The sequence below is a fragment of the Miniopterus schreibersii genome, assembly GCF_964146895.1.
Source record: "Miniopterus schreibersii genome assembly, chromosome: 1".
Classification (NCBI taxonomy): domain Eukaryota; kingdom Metazoa; phylum Chordata; class Mammalia; order Chiroptera; family Miniopteridae; genus Miniopterus; species Miniopterus schreibersii.
The window spans coordinates 143,452,203-143,471,407 of NC_138101.1; the positions used below are offsets into that span (position 1 = coordinate 143,452,203).

The 19,205-nt window shown below is 38.7% G+C and overlaps 1 protein-coding gene across 2 annotated transcripts in view; it reads right to left on the bottom strand.

The window, feature by feature from the left end:
• INO80 (INO80 complex ATPase subunit) overlaps positions 1-16,090 on the bottom strand; it is a 117,029-nt gene extending 100,939 nt beyond the window's left edge. For both annotated transcript variants that reach the window (XM_081117410.1, XM_081117408.1), the window contains exon 1: positions 15,774-16,090. The gene's annotated coding sequence lies outside the window, so the exon portion shown is untranslated. The remainder of the gene's footprint in view (positions 1-15,773) is intronic.
• Between the last annotated feature and the right edge of the window lie 3,115 nt (positions 16,091-19,205).

The following is a 19,205-nucleotide window of genomic DNA, read 5'->3' on the forward strand; positions in this document are numbered from 1 at the left end:
TTGATTACTAAAGACTTACAGTATAGTTTGATATCAAGTCAGATGATACCTCCAACTTTGTTCTTCTTTCTCAAGATTGCTGTGGCTATTATTTGGGGTCTTCTGTGGTTCCATCAAAATTTTAGGATTACTTGTCCAGTTCTGTGAAAAATGCTATTGGTGCCCTGGCCAATGTGGCTTAGTTGGTTGGGTGTTGTTCCATGCAGTAAAAGGTTGCTGGTTCGATTCCTGGTCAGGGCACATGCCCAAGATGCACGCTCAGTCCCTGGTAAGGGGCATGCAGGAGGCAGCAGATCCATGTTTCTCTCTCTTTCCCCCTCTCTACCTTCCTCTTTCTCTAAAATACATACATACATACATACACACATGACTACTACTGGTATTTTGATAGGGACTGAACTGAATCTATAAATTGCTTTGGGTAGTATGGACATTTTAACAATGTTAATTCTTCCTGTGAGCACAGTATATGCTTGCATTTATTTGTATCTTCTTCAGTTTCTTTCTTCAATGTCTTATAATTTTCCAAGTACAAGTCTTTTATCTCCTTACCTATTTATTCCTAGGTACCTTATTTTTTTAATGCAGTTGTAAATAGGGTTGTTTTCTTAATTTCTCAGATAGTTCATTATTGGTGTATAAAAACGCAATTGCTTCCTGAATATTAATTTTGTATCCTGCCACTGTGCTAAATTCATTTATCAGTTCTAACAGTGTCCTGGTAGAATCTTTAGGGTTTTCTCTATACAGTATCATGTCATCTACAAATGACGACAGTTTTATGTCTTCCTTTCCAGTCTGGATGCCTTTTCTTTTTCTTGCCTTTTCTTTTTCTTGTCTGATTGCTGTGCCTAGGACTTCCAGTACTATATTGAATAAAAGTGGAGAAAGTAGACATCCTTGTCTTGCTCCTGATCCTGAGAAAAACACTTTTAGCTTTTCACCATTGAGTGTGATGTTAGCTGTGTGTTGTCATATATGGCCTTTATTGTGTTGACGTATGTTCCCATAACGCCCAATTTGCTCAGAGCTTTTTATCATAAATGAGTGAATTTTATCAAGTGCTTTTTCCTGCATCTATTGATATCATGATTTTTATCATTCATTTTATGTGATGTGTCACGTTCATTGCTTTGCCAATACTGAACCAACCTTGCATCCCAGAAATAAATCCCACTTGATCATGGTATATGATCTTTTTAATGTATTACTGAATCGAGTTTGCTAATATTTTGTTGAGGACTTTTACATCTATATTCATTAGGGATAATAGCCTACAATTTTTTTTGGTAATGTCTTTGTCTGGTTTTGGAAGCAGGGTAATGCGGCCTTGTAAAAATGTTCTTTGGATCCTTCCATCCTCTTCAATTAAAAAAAAAAATTATTTTACATTGATTTTAGAAAGTGAGAGTGAATGAGAATGAGAGAGAGAGAGATTTGTTGTTCCACTTACTTGGCTGATTCTTGTATGTGCCCTAACCAGGAATCAAACCCACAACCTTGGTGTTTTGGGACCATAATCTAACCAACAGAGCTATCCACTCAACTTTTTGGAATTGTTTGAGAAGGATAAATGTTCATGCTTCTCTGAATGTTTGGTAAAATTTACCTGAGATGCCCTGGCTGGTGTGTTTCAGTGGTAGAGCATCAGCCCGTGCAATGAAGGGTCACAGGTTCATTCCTGAGCCCCAGTCAGGGTGCTGCAGAAGGCAATTAATTGATGTGTCTCTCTCACATCAATGATTCTCTCTCTCTCTACCTCACTCTCCCTTCCAGTCTAAAAATCAATGGAAAAGATATCCTCAGGTGAGGATTAACAAAAATTAAAATTAAAAAAATTTCACCTGTGAATCCATCTAGTCCAGAACTTTTGTGTGTTCAAAATTTTTTGATTACTAATTCACTTGTTAGTAGTTATCAGTCTATTCAGACTTTGTTTCCTCTTGATTGTCTTGGAAGATTGCATGTTTCTAGGAATTTATCCATTTCTTTCAGGCTGTCCAACTTTTTTGCCATTTAATTATTTTTTATCTTTATTGTTGAAAGTATTACAGATGTCCTCCTTTTTCCCCCATTGATCCCCTTCACCCTGTATCCACCCCACTCTCAGGCCTTCCCCATACCAATGTCCGTGTCCATGGGTTATGCTTACAAACATGTAAGTTCTTTGATTACTCTCCTCCCACCCACTCCCCCACCCCCACCCCACCTTCCTTCTGAGATCCCTCAGTCTGTTCCATACTTTTATGTCTCTGGATCTATTTTGTTCATCCGTTTGTTTATTACACTCTATATGAGTGAGATCATGTGGTACTTGTCTTTCTCTGACTGGCTTATTTCACTTAGCATAATACTCTCCAGTTCCCTCCATGCTGTCGCAAAGGATAAGAGATCCCTCTTCTTTACAGCTGCATAGTATTCCATGGTGTAAATGTACTACACCTTTTTTATCTACTCATCTAGTGATGGGCACTTGGGCTGTTTCCAGATCTTAGCTATTGTAAATTACACTGCTATGAACACAGGGGTACATAAGTTTTTTCTGATTGGTGTTTCAGGTTTCTTAGGATATATTCCTAGAAGTGGGACCACTGGGTCAAATGACAGTACAATTTTTAATTTTTTGCATATTAATTTCTTATAATCCTTTGTGTTTCTGTAATGTCAGTTAACACTTCTTTCATTTTTTATTTTATTTGGGTCCTGTCTCTTTTTTTCTTGAGGAGTCTGGGTTTATCAATTTTGCTTATCTTTTCAAATAACCAGTTCTTGGTTTCACTGATCTTTTGTACTGTTTCCTTAGAATCTATTTCATTTATTTCCGCTCTGATCTTTATTCTTTTCTTCCTTCTACTCACTTTGGACTTTATTTTGTCCTTTTCCTAGTTCCTTTAGGTGTACGGTAGGCTGCTTAGTAGAGTTTTTTTCTTGTTTCTTAACGTAGGCCTGTATTGCTATGAATTTCAATGGTCAAGGCAGTGAAGGTGTCAAGGCAGTTTCAGTGGGGGAAAGGATAGTCTTTCAACAAATTGTGCTGGACAATTGGGTATCTAGATATGAAACGATAAATTTAACCCTCACTTCACACAATGCACAGAAATTACCTCAAAATGCATCACATATCTAAAGACTTTTTTTTGTTAATCCTCACTGGATGATATTTTTTCCCACTGATTTTTAGAGAGAGTAGAAGGGAGGGAGGGTGGGAAGAGAGAGAGAAACATTAATCTGAGAGAGAGACATCGATTAGTTGTCTCCCACACCTGCCCAACCAGGCCTGGGGATTGAACCTGCAACCCACGTACGAAAGCATGACCCTTCCATGCGTAGGCTGATGCTCTAACCACTGAGATACACCGACCAGGGCTCTAAAGGCCTTTTGAAACACTTAAGTCTCAAGACCCAAACTGTAAAACTTCTCTACAAGAAAACATAGGAGAAAATCTTCATGACCTTAGTTAAGCAAGGATAAGTTTTTATATGACTTCAGAAGACCACCAAAATTTAAAACTTTTATGTTTCAAAAGATAATAAAAAAACAAAGCAAGGCACATACTAGGAGAAAATACCTGCAAGTTGTATATCTGCTAAAGTACTTGTATCTACAACGTATGAAGAACTCCTGCCTAGCTGCAGTAGCTCAGTTGGTTGGGGGTCATCCTGTGCACTGGAAGGTTGCCAGTTCAATTCTCTGGTCAGGTCAGGGCACAATCCCGGGTTCTGGGCTCGATCCCCAGTAGGGGGCGTCAAGGAGGCAGCCAACTCATGTTCACTCTCACATAAATTTCTCTCTCTCCCCCTTCCTCTCTCTCTAAAAATCAATAACAATCTTAAAAAAAAAATTTCCTGTTTAAAGAGACTGTTACTATTATTAACCCACTTACAGATAAGAAACAAAAAAATACACATTAAGTAACTTGCCCAAGGTCACATAGGAAATGTAGATTAGAATCCAGATAATCTGACCCCCTACCCCTTAACTGCTATATGACTAGAAAAAGTCTGGAAAGTTACATCCCAAACAACCAAAGGTGTTTATTTCTGGGAATTGGACTAAGAGAGACCTCCTCTACTTTCTCTTTTTAAAAATTTCAGTATTTTAAAAAATTCTTAATGTGTTATTTTTCAAGTAAAAAGGTTATAAAAACTTTGAAATTGTGGTATAATTTATATATATTGAAATATACAGGTATTAAATACATATATAGTTTGATAAGTTTTGACATATGCATATACCTGTATAAATCACACCCCTATCAAGGCATATCAATAGTGCCCTGGCCAGTGTGACTCAGTGTTTAGAGGATCAACCCTCAAACTGAAGGGCCATGGGTTTGATTCCCAGTTAAGGGAATCGTGTGGAGGCAACCAATCAATGTGTCTCACATCGATATTTTTTGTTCTCTCTCTCCCCTCTTCCTCCTTCCCTCCCTTCCACTCTCTCTAAAAAATAAAAATAAAAATCAATGGAAAAAATATCCTCAGGTGAGGATTAAAAAAAAACAAAAGACAAATCAATAGCTCATTCCCCCAAAAGTATTCTCAGGCTTTTGTGTCTTCCCAGCCAGTTCTTACTTCTTGCTCTAGAGGCAATCACTGTTTTGATTTCTATCACTACAAATTAATTTTGCATGCTTTTGAAATTTATATAAAGGCAATCACAATGAATGTACACTTTTATGCCTGGGTTTTTGTTTTGTTTTTTAGCACATTTGCAAATTCATCCATGTTAGTGCATGTATCGGTAGTTCGATCTTTTTTGTTGTTAAATCAGATTCCATTATAAGAATGAATATAATCACAATTTATCTATTCACCTGTGGTTGGATATTTAGATTTTCATTTCTTTGGTTAATTCCTGGGAATGGAACTATTAGGTCAGAGGTAGGTATATGTTTAACCTTTTGAGAAACCACCAAATAATTTTTACAGTCCCACCAACAAAGAGTTCTAGTTGCTTCCCCTCTTTGCCAACATTTGGTGTTAAAATGGAATCTCAAATCTCAAAATCATTGTGGTTTTAATATGTAGATCTCTAATGACTGATGAAGTTGAGCACTGTTTCACATACTTATTAGCCATCTGTATAGCTTCTTTTGTGAAATGTATATTAGTATTTTTACCATATTTGGAAAAAGTTGTAGTCTTCTTATAAGTCCTTTATATATTACAGATACAATTCCTTTGTCAGATTACTACCACTATATATTCATGGATTAGAGTATTCATTATTATTAAGAAGTCAATTCTCCCTTAATTCATCTATAAATTCCCAATCAAATCCTAGAAGGGTTTTTGAAGAAACTGACAAGCTCGGTCTAAAATTTATACAGAAATACAAAGGATCTAGAATATTGCAAACAAGTTTGAAAAAGATGAAGAGAGTTGTTTATGCTATCAGATTTTAAGACTTATCAAAAGTTAATCAAGATGATATTGCAACAGCATAAGGATAGACAAAACAATGGTACAGAACAGAATCCAAAAAGAGACCCAAAGTTACATGGTCACACTGATTTCTGACAAAGGAACTAAAACAATCCAATAGGGAAAGAAAAGTTTTTCCTACAATTGTTGCTGGAGATACATCCTGAAGGAAAAAAGTAAACCCTTCTCTCTTTCTTCCCCCTCCCCTCCCTCCCTTCCACGCTGAAAATCAATGGAAAAAATATCCTCAGATGAAGATTAACAAGAAAAACAAAACAACAATAAAAATACAGGGGAAATAATTTAAATACCAAAAAAGAATATATAATTGTGACAGTATAAATACTGATAAAAACTTAATGAAATTCTCATTTAAATAATTTTTTCCTAACCAATAAAATTTATTTGTATCACTCCACTTAGTTTAAATAAAGGTTACCAGTGACTTATTTATTTTGCTAAATCAAAACTATTAAAATATCATTTAGTAAATAAAAAAAATAATTGGGGGAAAAAGTTTTTCATGAATATTTTGAGAGTGAGGGTAATTAGGTTTGATAGGGCATTCATTTCTGCCCACCATAAATTATACAACTTTAACAAAAAACAAGTTCAACAGCTCAGCTAAAAAAAATTCTGCATTCCCTGAAATGTTTCAATTAATCTGAACCATAATAAAAGCTTTCAAAGCCAGCCTCAGTTGAAAGTAAAAGCTCTAGCTACGGCATGATGGGAGGAGAGGACAAGGGACCTAACACTGAGTAAGAGCACACTAGAGTGAGGGGCTTTTCTGTCCTAGGTAGATGCTTTAATAATACAAGCTCATTTAATCCTCACAATAATTCAAATCTTATTATCATTTTAGTTAAGTTCAATAATTTGTCAAAGCTAAAATTAAAACTCAGATCTACTTCCACTGACTTCCAAGCCCCAATTCTTCACCACAGGACTCTGCTATGATGTAACAAAAATAAAAAGCATCATGACTAGGGTGACCATACCTCCTCCTAGATTGTTTGACCAAGGCAGTTCAAGCTTATGCCTGTTGTCCTAAGCATAATTACTAATAGTTGTCTCTCTTTGCTTTCAAAAGTATCCACATCTGAACAATAAATTTGTGGTCACCCTATACACGGCAAATAAGAGGTAAGTAAATCACAAAGCACTTTTCAAATATTCTAACTAAACCAAAACCTTCCATTCGGATCACTGAATATTTACTGAGAGACTATATACCAGACATTAAACACGAGGAGGAAAAGACCTTGCCCTCAGGGAGCAGAGGCTGACAGAGCCCTCACATGGGGACCAGAAACAACAGGCACAACCAAAGGGATCACAAGAGCATGGGCACAGTGTATCCAATTAACAAGCCCAAAGTTTATCCAAAGCAGAAAGTTCCAGAGATAAAAATAACAGCTGCATTTTAATGGAATGAAGAACTCCTGACTAAATAAGGATGGCCCTTTCATAAGTTTCTAAATTGGCAAAGAGAAAATATTTTGACCTACCTCATAGGTATACTGTGAGAAAGAAAAACATGCTCATGCACATTTTCCCTTCCTTACTTTTCATACTTAATGAAATCGGAATATTATACCAAAAAATATATATATATATGTTACCAAGGTTAAAAAAAAGAAAAAAAATCAATTACAATGCATTTGCTTTCTTCTAGGAAAGAATCATTTCAACTTCCTAGAAGAATATCTTTACCAAGATGGAGAAAAAAAACATCTTATCAGAATAATAAAATAGCCTTCCTAGGATATCTCCTCCAGAGAGTTCTGTGTACCCCAGAGAGGATTTGGTCAATCAAGTTTAATTCCTATTTATTAAGCATTTAGGGTCTAAATATTACTAAATCCAAACACCCAAAAGGGAGGAAATGTTTCCTGAAGTGGCTGGTGAACCTTTCACATGGCAATTAAAAAAAAAAATTTTTTTTAAAGTTAGGCTATGTTAGAGGTCCCTAGACTATAAATTTCATAAGTCTTCTGAAGAAAAGCACCCACTCTGAATTAGTAACAATTTATTAAATTAAAAATTTGAAAACATAGCTAAAAATCTTTCCTACAAAAGAACCAGTGACTTCAACAACTTTCACAGCTAGATCCATGAAAACACTTACCTTTTTCAGGGAATGAGACAACTAAGGAAAAAAAAAAATGCTCCTGCAGAAAAGATAAGGGAATGACTTCTCAGTCTAGAAAATCTTGGGCAACTCAGTTCATTCCTCAGCAAAGGTAAGATAACATTAGCTTACTTGATAGTTCCCTGTGAAAAATAAAGATCCACACAAAACGCTGGGAAATTTTAGTTATCAGATTTGTATAGTTAACACTCTATTATTACATGAGTGATGGTAAGAGGTTTTTATTGAGAATAAAAAGTTAAGAGATATTCATAAATGACCAATATTCCAAAGTTCACTTTTATATTTAGTTTTTCTATACTAAAAATCAGTTTTCATTTTGGGAATGAACACGCTAACTGGTGCAGGTGGTAACAGAGAAGTTATGTGTTCTCCAAAGGAAGCCCAAAAAAATCAGTTCAGGTAATTCATCCTAGGAACAAACCATGTGTAAATAAGCATGAGCAGAATTATACACTAAGTGGATACTGCTTTTCAATCATTGAATATTTCAGTCACTTAGGTGTGTGATGATTTTATTAACACCAAATATAGTATTCTCTTCACTATACAGTCTACACAATTTGAACAAGACAGGTATGTTTACACCAGATTAGGTGCTCAATAAACATTTGTGAAATTAAAATTAGACTTCTTCCTCTATTCAAGCAGCTTGGGGCACTGGGGAGAGAGACTCAATGACAAAGAATTCCAAGTGGGAATCCAAATTCTTTGAATGCTGCTATATTAAGAGAGCTATATATACACACATTCAATTGTGAGCTATGTGCCAAATATTTTACATGCATGTGCACTTTATATATGCATTAACTCTTTTAATCCTTTTATAACATAGACACTATTATATACTCCATTTTACAGATAGTTTAAAGTAACCCACCCAAGGTCACACAGCCAGTCGTGGCAGAGCCAAGACTGGAATCCAAGAAGTTGAACTTCAAAGTCCCACATACTTAATTACTCCAATATTGCTTGAAGGACCACTAGTAAACCAGAGGCTCCTAAGGCATAAAACCATGCTAATGAAGTGTTCCAAGCAGTATATTCATTTATTAATATATTTAGGTCAATATAAACTCTTAAACATTGATTTTATATTATGGGTTATAATCTAGTGCTGCTTTGTCTATTCTGCTGCTCAAACTGTTCCCAGTTTGGGCCACTGGGAACTCTTTCAGTTGGCTCCTGTGCTCCTCTGACATATCCTCATCAATGTGGGATTATGGCTGCAGTGGTTGGAGTACTTCCTTACTTTCTGGCACTATAAGATGCTCCAGGCTCATCTTGTATATTTCTTTCCCCAGTCTTAGAATCAGCCATTTCTCCAAGGAGCTCTAGTTCTTTTTATTGGACAATGGAATTAGAAACCAAGAAGTGGGTACCAGGTATGTTCCTGGGTTTCTTTTAACTTTCTCAGCTGACAAGAGCACAGAAATATATCCATATCTAATCCCTACTGTGTACACATATCTATAAATATTTCAATATGTAACCATCTATATCTGTATTAACCTAAACATGGGTTCATACTCATGTCTCCAACTCTAATCCATTGCCACATAGACCATTCTAGCCTACTACCCTTGCTTATCTGTAAATTCCCACTCTAGCATGAGAAGCCTGTCTCCTGCCATCCATTTAATCATTCAACTGCAATATACATATATATCAGTATAAGAATTAACCTGTCGCCCTATGAGACACAACTTTATCAACTAGGCAGTCCTTATGTACAGATTCCACTCATTCCTAGGTTATTTAGGTCAACACTACCCTTTTCCCCTGTAAGGTTGTTTCACACAGTTGTAATACAATTAGATTCTCTTGTCACAGTTTGCATTCCTTCCTGGGATCCATGACTTCATAAATGATTTTTGCTTGATTTGCATACATTAGAGTTTGCTTTTTTCATTATAAAGCCCTATAGGTTTTGACAAATGCATAACATCATGTATCCACCATTACAGTATCCAATAGAATAGTTTTATCAAGCAAAATTTTAACTGAATTAAATCCTGTATGGAAGCAACATGGGTGAATAGCTGGGTTCAAATTTTGGCTCTCCATTTTATTAATTGTGTGGCCTCTGGAAAGCTATTTAAGCTTCAATTTCTTCATCTCTTAAATTAGGGTAATAGTAGTACCTACTCCATAGAGCAGGGGTGGGGAACATCCAGCACTTGGTCTGTTTATGGCTCTGAAATCATTTGGTCTGGCCCTGCCAAGGCAACTGCACATTATGGCTGCTTTCACACTACAACGGCAGAGTTGAGTAGCTGCAACAGAGAAGGCATGACCAGCAAAGCCTAAGATCTAGTATTTGACCCTTTCAGAAAAACTTCCCCAAACCCTGCTCTACAAGCCTGACCTATGACTATATTCTAAGAATGATTCTTGAAAGGATAAAATTAGAGCAACATCCTGGACAGAAATATTTAGAGCCTGAACTAAAAAGTTCTGTTGCAAAACACCACCTCTTTTGAGTTATAATGTTAAATAGAAAAATATTTCTATTAACATCTACTGGTAGTCATTACACAAACACAGAAGTTAATGCATAATAACCATCTGCTTTATTGATATGTTTTTCTCTCCTATACCTAAAGATTTGAGATATTTTCTATTCATAATAAAAACGGTTCAGATTTCCATAATTTATAAATTAAAACTCTAGATTAAATTACAAATACTCTAGATTAAACTCTTGATTAAACTGTCAAAATAAAATGGTACCTATAATTATAGCTAACACTTGAGAGCACTATGCGTCAGGTACTGTTCTCAGTACTACTAGGTACTCCTTGCTTTCTCCCAATTATCCTCTATGGCAAGAGTGGGGGACTCTGTTTTCTGCCATGGGCCATTTGGATATTTATCACATCATTCTTGGGCCATACAAAATTATCAACTTAAAAATTAGCTATGAAAAAAGTTCCTAGACTTACTGAATTTCGAGTCCTGCGTGCAGTTGCCTTGGCAAAGCCAGGCCAAATGATTTCACAGCCATATACGGCCCAAGTGTTGGACGTTCCCCACCTCTGCTCTATGGAGTAGGTACTACTATTACCCTAATTTAAGAGATGAAGAAATTGAAGCTTAAATAGCTTTCCAGAGGCCATACAATCAAAATGGAGAGCCAAAATTTGAACCCATGTCATCTGACTCTAGGATCTAGAAGGGGTTGGGCTATACTTCACTAGATTACAATGCTTCTGGTTAAGGCAGATTAGGGCCTTTAAATAAATGAAAAAAAGTCTCTCTATATATTTAAATATATTTTTATTGATTTCAGAGAGAGAAAAGGAGAGAAACATCAACACTGAGTGTCTTTGATCGGCTGCCTCTGCACGCCCCCTGCTGGGGATTGAGCCAGCAAACTCAGCATATGCCCTGACCAGGAATCAAAACTCAAATCTCCTGGATCACAGGTCGATGCTCAACCGCTTAGCCACACTAGCTGGCTCAATAGTTTTTAAAACCCTAAGTAGGTCCCTGGGTGTGGCTCAGTTGGTTGAGTGTTGTCCCATGCACCAAGAGGTCAGGTACTGGTCAGGGGCACATGCCCAGGTTGCAGGCTCGATCCCCAGTAAGGGGCATGCAAGGGGCAGTGGATCAATGTTTCTCACTCATCGATGTTTCTGTTTCTCTCTCCCTTTCCCTTCCTCTCTAAGAAATCATATAAAAATAATACAAATAAAAAACAAAAACCTTAAGTATTAGTAATTCATATCAGCACCTTAGAGGAACACTTAGGTTTGTAATTCTCTATGGCACTTAGAATTTGCATAATTGTGTTTATCTTTGCAGAACCCCTCTGTACTCCCCTTACATATAGCTATAACTGTATTAATTCCTTGTACACCCTCAGAGTCTACCACAGTCCCCTGAGTATGACAGATGCTCAACAAATGGTTATTGGGAAGATCAAAAAGCATTCACTTGGTGTTCAATAAATATTTATTGAATGAACAGAACAAGGAGTTTCATAAACCATTAGGTACAAGTCTCATTAAATGTTTGCTGGCCTAAAATGAACTAGGACTGGATTACAAAAATCTTTGGCTTTGTAATCCTTAAATTATGTCTGGTCTGTTCTTAAGCCTTAACCACCTTCTGTGCTAATAAATTTCATAAACCACTCATTACTTAAGCCCTGTCAAACTATATTCATCTTTCAAACTACTTCTAATTTTCCAGGATTATTATTCATGTTTTTCCTAATACAATTTAACCATAGTCCATCTCAGTCTTCATCATGCCATTGTAGTCAAATTTCTTTATCTTCATACAAAAGCCTCACCATTGCCTTCATCACTTATACTGCCATTTTCTGGAAACTTCCCTCCTGCTTAATTTGTTCTTCCTTGAGGCACAATAATTAGAATCCACTCAATAGTTTAAGAGTAAATGTATTGTGGTTACGCACTGAGATAACGCAGTCCATTTAAAAATTTTATTTTCCATAACTCTCTTGGGAATGACTAACATTTTGCTGGCCTTTCTGGCAACGTTCAGGCAACATTCTCAGGGATAAAATGACCACTTGGTAGGCCATACTGATGGTCACTAGCCATTTTTCTGTTCATGCACAAAGACACGAGATTTACCCACAGTTTATGCTACTTAGCTACTAACTTCTTACCCAGAAAAGTAGTTGTCACATGCAAACACAGAGGCATTTTATTTGTTCTTTTACAAGAAATAAGAATAGTTTTAGTACCATAACCAAAAGGTGAACTCTACATGAATATCCTAAGAAAACCCTATATGCCATACATGTTGTTCCTTCCTACTACATAATAGTTTCCCCTCTTCTAAATCAAAACTAAATGTATGTCACAGCCTTTGGTATGTTTATTTCTTCAATGATGAAAATAAACTAATTCATCAATATGATGTTTTATAGTTAATACATCATTTAATCTCAGAAGTGAAAATTATCATCCCCATTTTACAGATAAGAACTGAAACTCAAAAAAAAGTTCCATTACTTACCCTGTGGTAAGTAGGACTCAAACTCAAGTCTTTTTATCTCCCAAACCAATGTCTTTCCATTATACTACCAAGTTTCTCCTTAAACTATTACTTGATCTTCCTGTAAGAAGTCAGGGTCACATTCTTATGAACATGAATTTAGAGTCAATAATCGTACTTCTAGTTATAGAAACCACTGGTTTGCCCCACGTGAAATAACTTAGCTACGTGTGCAGGACTCTTTAGGGCAGAGGCTCTAAAACTATGAGTCTTGCCCTAGCCAGTGTGGCTAAGCAGTTAGAGCATTCGCCCATGCAATGAGGGGTTGCGGGTTCGATTCCTGGTCAAGGGCACGTACCTGGGTTACAGGTTAGATCACTGCCCCGGTCGGGGTGGGTAAGGGAGGAACCAATCTATGTGCCTCTTTCTCACATTGATGGTCTCCCTTTTTCTCCCTTTCCCTCTCACTCTCTAAAAATCAATGGAAAAAATATCTTCAGGTGAGGATTAACAAAACACAAACAAACAAACAATGAATCTTAAACCATGGGTCCATGAATTTGGATGGACCTATAACTGAAATTAGCATTTCCTTCAATTCTGAATGTAGGCAGTATACCAAAGCAGTATTAGCAGGCCTACCACTAGTTATTTCATTCAATAATAAAAGCAAATTTCGTATATCATAAATTTAAATATTTGAACTATATACGTTTAGAAGTCATATTCTGAGAAGAGGTTCACAGGCTTCTCCAGACTGCAAAGGGGTCCAGGGCACAAAAATATGTAAGAACCCTGCTTGCTCTAAAGACCATCACAAAGGCTGTTTGTCAATCCTTGGTAGTGAAGGCTTATGAAGGCATGTCCTCTATGTTACTCACTGTCCTCTAGTCCATCCAAAATATGAATAGCATTTAGTTCCAGTTATTTTTTTATATTTAAGTTGTCAACTACATTTCTATTACTGCTTTCCAACTTCTGACCTAACATATAGGAAATCTTTTATGTACTTATTAAACACAGGCATTAAGCTTCTTTGTGACCAACTTTTCAATCCTAAGCAAGTCTACTGTACCATCACCAGCAAGTGAATCCAATGCTTCTCTAAGTGAATTTCTGACTTAATGTACAGCCATGGTCTGAATGTTTGTATCTCCCCCAAATTCACATGTTGAAATCCTATCCCCAAGGTAATGGTATCAGGAAGAGTGAAGGGAGCACTCATGATTAGGATTAGTGCCCATAAAATGTGTTTAAGTATTAGCGACTATGCTCTTCTCATCCTCTGTATGATACAGCCTATCATATCAAAATTCTTATACTTAAGATGCAACTTTAAAACTTGTCACCAATTTCACTTATTTTCCTACACAAACTCAAAGTATCCTATTAACTATTTCATCCTGCCCTCTCTAAAATTCACTGCATCCCAGTATTTATGTTTTGTGGGAACTTGTATGTTGACATGTTAAATCCCCAAGCCAGTTTTAACCTTCCTGTGGGTAGAAGAGGTATTCCTTTCCTTGCCCTGTATCTACACAAGTAACCAGTCAAAAGCTGTTATGATACCTTCCCTTAGTAGTACTATGACAAGCTTTCATTAAGTAAAACTGTAACACCATAGTTTATGGTCTGTTGCTTATACAATCACATTTCCACCTTGATGTACTCAAAACGTCTTTATTAGTCATAAACTTTTCTAATCACATTTGCACTGTTAACAGTTATTTCCTATTAAAAGGCAGACCTTTAAAAATTGGTTTGGATTCTTTTGAAACAAAAATGAAGAGGAAAAGACATAATAAACTAAAATAATGGAATTTAATCCTTAAAAACAAATTCATTTTGGAATCTAGTAGGTATCCAACTTTTACCATATATAATAATCTCAAATTATTATTTTATATGAAATGCTTGTAAGTTTCAAGCATAAAATACAATCTGAATGAAATATAATTTGGCAATAAAAAGGAACAAAATTCTAATATATGCAACAACATAGAAGAACCTTAAAAACATGTTAAGTGAAAGAAGCCAGTCACAAAAGTACACATGTGTGATTCCGTTTATACAAAATATCCAGAATAGGCAAATCTACAAAGACAGAAAATAGATTAGTTGCTAGTGGCTGTGGTGAGGAATGGACTTCTCCCAGCAATGAATTTGACAGTGGTGATAGCTGTACAACTCCACAAGTATACTAAAAATCACAGAACTGTACACTTTAAAAGGGTGAGTTTCTTGGGTATGTGAATTATACATCAAAAAAACTGTTATTTTAAAAAATGAACTAAAAGCCTCCATTAGTAAACCACAATGAAAATTTCCTTGAGAAAGAAAATCAGGAAAGTCACTGATTGGGAGAAGTAAGCTGGTTACCAGTACTGTTAGCGAGGTCAACCCCCTAATTCCCTCTCCCACTCTTACCAACAAGTATAGGAACATGAAATTAGGCAGTATATGAATCAAAGAATTCGGCACAGTTGGCTGTTAACTAAAATAGTGAGTGCCTTCTTAGGCTCTATCACTTCCAAACTGTAGGGGGCTTCTACCCTTGGTGATTACGGAAGTAGTAGTTTTCATCAGCAAGCTCAAGAAGGAATGTCAAATAGGATGACACTTGCCTAAACGCCCTACGAAAGCCTGAAAGACCAGGAGTGTCACCTACAAACTCCTAAGTAGGCACGTGTTAGGCTGCCCCAGCCCAACACCAGCCAGCAGCATACACCGTAGACCCATACCCCAACTTACTCCCCAGAAACTGACACACTATCAAGCCCTTAGATCTAGATTGCTTTAAAGGATAGGTATAACCCTTACGGGGTTCCCACTCGAGCCCAACCAGCCCCCGCCCTGCCCCACCCCACCCCCAAACCCACACACGTGTTAGCCCGACACCGCCCCACCGGGTCCCACGTGCACCTGGTCTAACACACTCCCCACGTGTGGGCGCCCCACGGGCTTCCTCGGCTGGCTGAGGTCAGCGCGTGACCCCTGGTCTCCAGAGGTATGAGAGGGGAAGAACAAGGCCCAGGTCCCTGAGGTCCCAACCCTGCGGAGAGTGTTCACACCCATCCTCTCCACTAACCCCGACAAATCCAAGGGCCGGGGGCGACGTCCCCTTTAAGACGCGGCCCAGTCGTCGCCCGCGGAGAGGGGCGCAACGGGGCCTACACTACCCCCACTCCGTTCGCCCGCCCACGTCTAGTCGCCTCACCTCGGGCCGCCGGGCCCCGCCGCCGCGGCGGCGGCGGAGGGGGGGCGGGGTGCGGGCGGGGTCCGGAGGGGGGGGTCGCCCCGCCGACGGTGGAGCCGCGGTTCGCTCTCTGAGGCCGTAGGACGGTGACTGCGTTGGGCGTGGACGCTCCTAGCCCGCTCCCTCGGCGGCTCCTGGGACCCCAAGATGGCGGCGGCGCTGAGGCGGCTGCGGGCGCTGGGCCGGCGGCGGCGGCGGCCACTTTCACTCACTGAGAGGAGCGGAGCAGGGACACGGGGAGCCATGGCGGGGGGGAGGAGAGGCGCCATAGCCAGGCCAGAACAATCGAGCCGCTACTCAGCTGGTTTAGCCCTGCCCCGCCCACGCTCACTGCTCCTCACCAGCCCTTGGCCTCCCGCAGTGCCGCTGCGGTCGGCCTCGAGCAGCTCGCACCCCGCCGCCGTCGCCTGACGCCCCGCGTGGACCGGGGTTCGGGGGGAGACCCTGATCCATGCCATCTGAGTGCAGATTGGTCGGGGCTGGGACTGGCGAAGATTGCCGAAAGGCGGCGGGGAGGAGGAGGAGGTGGAGGAGGATGTCATCGCTAGAGTGAGCAAGCAGATCTCGCGGCAGTAAATGTCGCGAGACTTCTCCAGGCCTGCAACCGCCGAAGAAAGGTTATTTTTCCCGGAAGTAACGTCAATCGAAACGGCCCGGGATCCTGGGAATATTCGTTCCCACAGGCAGGAAATAGAGGGTGCCTGTGATCACTGTGTGAGGGGTTACCGAACACTGAGAAGATCCACTTGAGGGAAAGGATAGGTCCGGGTGTGATAGTTTACTGTTTCTGGTCCCTTTGTTCGGGGTTGTAAGTCATGGGGGAAGAACCTGCTGTGTAGAGCGCTCTTCCATACAGTTTTGGGCTCCCCGTTAGGCTCAGACCAAGACCGCTGTCCTGTGACATAGGCAAGATGTCTAAGTGAGATTGGGAACACGCAGACCTGTCACCCATTGAGCCTCTGAAAAAGGAATAATTGATTTGTCTGTTCCATCTCCATAGTTTTAGCCCCATGCTACTTAGGTTTACTGAAGTTGAACTCAGTTATCAGGATCTGTCCTGAGAAGGACCTACTGTATATATAGCCTAACTGCAGATAAGGATTGAACTTCCCGAAAGTTAACTATACTATTTCAGTTCCGTGGGGTCTCGAGCTTTAATTCATTTCAACCTGGCCCTTGGTGTCTAAGCAGAACAGCATTTGCTTAAGGTCATTAAGTAGACTTAATGCGCTAAATTCACTCGACTTAAAGTTAATTTTGCTTAAAGGCCAAATACTACCTTCTATGTAAGAAAGAAGGGAACGTAAGAAAACACGTATCTGTTCATTTGTGCAAAAAATATATAAGAATGAACCAGAAATTAAAATGACTGCTTACCTATATGGGAAGGGTGGGAAGAAGGGGAGAGATGGGAACAAGGTAGAGAGGGTTGATGAAGGATTGGCAAATATTTTTGTATTGGACTGAATCTTAAAATCATAGTTAATGTTTCATATGCCTCCCAAAATGAACACCTACAACCAAGTAGGATAATGTATGAGTAACAGCGAGCTGTCTGTCTGGAGTATAGATCAAAAGGAAGAAAGTACGCAAGCTAGACGGGGACCAAATTGTACAGCCCTTTAAAGTTCAAATGTAGGTTGTCTTCGTTTCCTATTACTGCGCTAACAAATTACCACAAAAAGTGGCTTAAAATAATACAATTTATTATCTTAGAATTCTGTAGGTCAGAAGTTTAACACAAGTCTCACTGGGCTAAAATTCAGGTGTTGGCAGGGCTCTAGGGAGATATTTAGCTCCTTTTCTAGCTTCCAGAGGCTGCTTGCATTCATTGGTTCCTGGCTGCCTTCCTCCATATTCAAAGCCAGCAATGGAAGGTTGGGTTCATCGCAACATATCTGACCAACTCTTACCCTTTTAAGGATCCTTGTTTAAAAAAAAAAAAACACTTTTTTTAAAAAAAAGGACCCTTTCGATTACATCAGGCCCACCCAGATAATCCAGGGTAATCTCCCCATTTTATTCATTCATTTATTTATTTTTAAATCCTCACTGGAGGATATTTTTTTCCATTGCTTTTCAGAGAGTAAAAGGAGGGGGTGGGGAGAGAGAGAGAGAAAAACATCAATGTGAGAGAGACACATCGATTGGTTGCCTCCTGCACCTGCCTGGACCAGGGCTGGGGATCAAGCTGCAACCAAGGTACATGCCCTTGGCTAAAATCAATGGGGGAGAATGGGCAACTGTTTTTTAGAGAATTCCAATTAATAAATACAGAAGTAGAAGGAAAGGGAGATAACAAAAAGACCACCATTAGGCAAACACCACAATACTAACTGTTGCAGAAAAAAAATTTACATAGATTCAAAGTGTCTCACCCAAGATATATTTAAGTACAAAGGGGAAGATAGTAACTGTCATAGTGAAACAGAAGAAATCACCTCAACCAAGTGACCAAGGTAAACAGCATCAGTAACAAGACACATTTACATCATGAACCCCTTGATATTGTGCATTGAGAAGGACACAACATCACTTTCATGGTAGTCTTGTAAGAACATATAACCTCATTCCAATCATGAAAAAAAAAATTACACAATCTGAAATTGAGGAACTTTTTAAAAAATAATTGATCAATTCTTTTCAAAACTCTAGAGGTAATGAAAGACCTGGGAACTCTTACAGATTGCTAAAGACTAAAGAAAATAACAAATAAATGCAATGTAGAGTCCTGGAAAGGACCCTAGAGCAGAAAAAGAACATTGGTGGGAAAGTTGATGACACTTGTATAAGATCTTTGGTGCATAATACCAATATTCATTTCTTTGTTTTGATAATTGTACTAAGGTTATGTGAGACGTTAACATTGGAGAAACTGGGTGTGGAATATACAGAAAATCTTTTTACACCTTTTCTGTAAGTCTAAAATTAGTTCAAAATAAAGTTTTTTTAATCCGTTTGACTTTTCAACTATATTCATATACATTCTTGAAATACTGTCTTCCCTTGAATCAAGATGTTCTCCTAGCACTGGCTGGTTTGGCTAAGTGGTAGAGCGTCAGCCCAGGGACAAAAGGGTCCCGGGCTTGATTCTGGCAAAGGGCACGTACCTTGGTTGCAGGCTCAATCCCTGGCCCTGGTCAGGGCGTGTGCAGCAGGCAACCAATCGATGTGTCTCTCTCACATCGATGTCTCTCTCTTCCTTTCACACTCTCTAAAAAGCAATGGAAAAACTAATGAAGAAGTCTAAATTGGCAGCATCTTCTTAGAGGACTTTAACTTCTTACTTTAACACATCTGGTTTGTTTGAGGTTTGTTTGTTTTTTTTAACAAGCATCAATTATTACTCTTTATTATTTTTTTTGTTTTAATCCTCACCCGAGGATATTTTTT